This window comes from Bos javanicus, chromosome X (assembly GCF_032452875.1).
Source record: "Bos javanicus breed banteng chromosome X, ARS-OSU_banteng_1.0, whole genome shotgun sequence".
Lineage (NCBI taxonomy): Eukaryota > Metazoa > Chordata > Mammalia > Artiodactyla > Bovidae > Bos > Bos javanicus.
Genome location: NC_083897.1, coordinates 94,970,216 through 94,973,854, shown reverse-complemented (window position 1 = coordinate 94,973,854; position 3,639 = coordinate 94,970,216).

Sequence of the window (3,639 nt, the reverse complement as noted above, 5' to 3'; positions counted from 1 at the left end):
CAAGGGTCTAGGGTAAATACATAGTTCATTAACATAGCTTAAGACAAACATTTCCATAAGAAAAACGCATTGGTTAGCTCAAGGCTTAAGAAAACGTTAAGTTCAGGTGGAGCCAGGTGTCATCATGTCAACACAGAATTTTAAAAGAAACCCCTTTTTACATTTGTATAGAGAGGGGGGAATAAATCTAACACTTGTCGTTTGTTTCCTCCTGCCACTTAAGAGAGAGAGAAAAAATGTCTGACACTTGCAGCCTATGTCCTCCGTTTGGAGACCCCTGGCCTTCCTGCCTGTTACCCTCTCATAATCATCAGGAAAATGCAAATCAAACCCATGATGAGAGACCGCCTCAAACAAAGATAAGAAATAAAAAGTGTTGACAAGGATGTGGAGAATAGGAAACCCTCATGCACTGTTGGTGGGAATGTAAATTGCTGCAGCCACTGTGAAGACAGATAGAGATTCCTAAAAAAAACTAATACTAGAACTACCATATGATCAAGCAATTCTACTCTGGGTATTTAGCTGAAGGAAATGAAGACACTAACTCAAAAAGTTATCTGCCCTCTCATGTTCATTGTAGCCTTATTTACAATAGCCAAGACATGGAATCAATCTAAGTGTCCATTGATGGGTGAATGGATAAAGAAAGAGTTATATTTACACACACACACACACACACACACACACACACGAGTGCATGTACATGAGCAATGGAACATTATTCAGTCATAAAAAATGGAAACCCTGCCGTTTTCAATGACATGGATAGACCTCCTTGAGGGCATTGCTGCTGCTGCTGCTGCTGCTAAGTCGCTTCAGTCGTATCCGACTCTGTGCGACCCCATAGATGGCAGCCCACCAGGCTCCCCCGTCCCTGGGATTCTTCAGGCAAGAACACTGGAGTGGGTTGCCATATCCTTCTCCAACGCATGAAAGTGAAAAGTGAAAGTGAAGTCGCTCAGTCCTGTCCGATTTGTAGCGACCCCATGGACTGCAGCCCACCAGGCTCCTCCATCCATGGGATTCTCCAGGCAAGAGTACTGGAGTGGGGTGCCATTGCCTTCTCCACCTTGAGGGCATTATGCTAAGGTGAAATAAGTCAGACAGAGAAAGACCAATGCCCTATGATCTCACTGATATGTAGGATGTAAAACAAAATAAAACAAAAGTGAGCTCGTTAGACACAGAGAACAGGTTGTTAGTCACCAGGAGGCAGCGAGGTGGGTGTTCCTCCGGGGTAGTGGTGAAATGGGTGAAGGTGGTCAAAAGGTACAAACATCCAGTTACAAAGTAAATAAATCCTGAGGATATAATTTTTAAAAGGCTATTTAAGTCACCATCCCTATGACATTGTAAAGGGACCAAGCTATTTCCATATTGCTGCTCTTTTATCTTCATTGGGCGATTCCAGGATACAGTCTCAAAAATAACAATTTACAGTGAAAAATACAGAGCAGATTCGTCCCATGTATTTCCTGTTAAGAGCTAAGAATCCTTTCCTAGAATCAACCTGCTCTTTCAGAGTGTGTTTCCACTGAGCTTATTCTGAGACTGAATAATACACCAGTCCAGTTGGGAAATGTATAAAGAGCTTCCATCACGTTCCATTCAGTGGAAGTTTCATATCCTTCCCCATTGCCTCTTCATGCAGATATAGCCTTCATTGGAGGATTAGGAAACTGATATTTGTTTTCATATCTGCCCACTATCCCCATCCCAACATCTTGATCTTCACCTGTGATTCCATTTATTCCAAACAGGGTGCCAGATCCTATACTGGTCTCTTGGGATTCAGAGATCCTGCCCTCATGGAGCTCATAAACTGTTGGAGACTATGTCAAGGAAACAAGCACTCACTATTAAAAAGGCAAGAAATAGAAAGTGTTGGTGGGGATGTGGAGAAAAGGAAACCTTCCTACAATGTTGGTGGGAGTGTAAATTGGTGCAGCCACTATGGAAAACAGTATGGAGATTCCTCAAAAATTTTAAGACTAGAACTACCATATGTGATCCAGCTATTCTACCTCTGCGTATTTATACAAAATACAAAAACATGAATTGGAACTGATACATGCAACCTTAGGTACATTGCAGCATTATTTACAATAGCCACAATACAGAAACAACCCAAGTGCCCACTGATAGGTGAATGGGTAAAGAATATAGATACCAGATAGGCAGATCTATCATTTGCAACGACGTGGATGGACCTTGAGGGTACTATGCATAATGAAATAAGTCAGACAGAGAAAGACAAATACTGTATGATTACACTCATATGTGTAACACACAAAAACAAATCCCAGACAAAGAAACAAAATAAATAACCAAACCAAACTAAGCAAAAACAAACATATAGATGCCAAGAGCAGAGTAGTGGTTACCAGAGGGGAAGGGGTGGGGTGGGAGGAGGGCAGAAAGCATTAAAGGGGGTCAACTGTATGGCGATGGGTGAAAACTACATTTCGGGTGAGCACACTCTAGAGTATATACACAAAAGTAAAAATATACTGTTATACACATTAAACTATAGAATATTATAAACCAATGTCACTTCAATTTTTTTAATAATTAATTTTTTAAAAAGAAAAGGAAACAAGCAATGACACAACCTGAGAAGAGGTTTATCACAGGGCCACTGAGAGGGCTCTGAGAGAGTTTAGCCAGGAAAACTCACCTAAGGTCAGTACAAGTTAGGCAGGTGAAGAGAAGGGGTAGAGTGGGGTAAAGTTGAATTGGCAGGCCATGTGATTGATTGGATGTGTTAGGGTGTGAGAACAGTGGAGAAGACTGAGATGGCTTGAGCAGCTGCAAAGATGGTGGTGTCTTTCAGAGAGGCACATCTTTCACACATCAGAGAAGGCACACATTTGCCAGTGGTGGGAGATGATAAATTCAGGTGAGTGTCAGGTGTCAGATAAAGATGCCTAAGAGGCCACTGGATAGATACTCAGGACTGTCACCAAGGAGAGACTGAGCTGAAGATATGGATATGAGAGTCATCAGTGAATGGCAGCACAGCATAGTGGTTAAGATACAGAATGATCCTGAATCTAGGCTCCAACACTTAGTACTTCTGTTACTTTGTGTAGTGTACTCAAGCCCTCCGTGTCTCAGTTTCATAATCTGAGGATAACATAATTGTTTTCAGTAGTCACTTAGGTCTGCTGTGACCAGTTAGTATAACATAATGCTCCATTTTGTAAACTTTAAATGGCTGTTCACGTGTTAGTTATCCCATCGACAAAAGGGGAATGAATGAATCGTTTTTACCTGCTTAAGTATGCATATAAGATATGTTGAGGATTTTAACATGTGTATGTGTTCCTATCAGAAAGAGATACAAATAAATACAAAATTTATTCTTTGATGTGTACACTAAAAGAAATAATACCCTCCCTTCAATCTCTCTACCCATCATCTGCCTGGACTCACCCTACTCTCCCCTCCAGCGCCACCCCTTCCACCAGAGGGATGGAGTTTATGACCTGTTTCTCTATTACTTCACTGCTAACATCACCTCCAGCGCCTTGGAAACTTTTCTTTTGTCACCAGGGGTCACTTGTCCCAGCAAACAATCAAAACCTGGGGGAGGGCCCCACCAGTGCTACTGCTGTCCAGTGAGGGGTGGGGGGT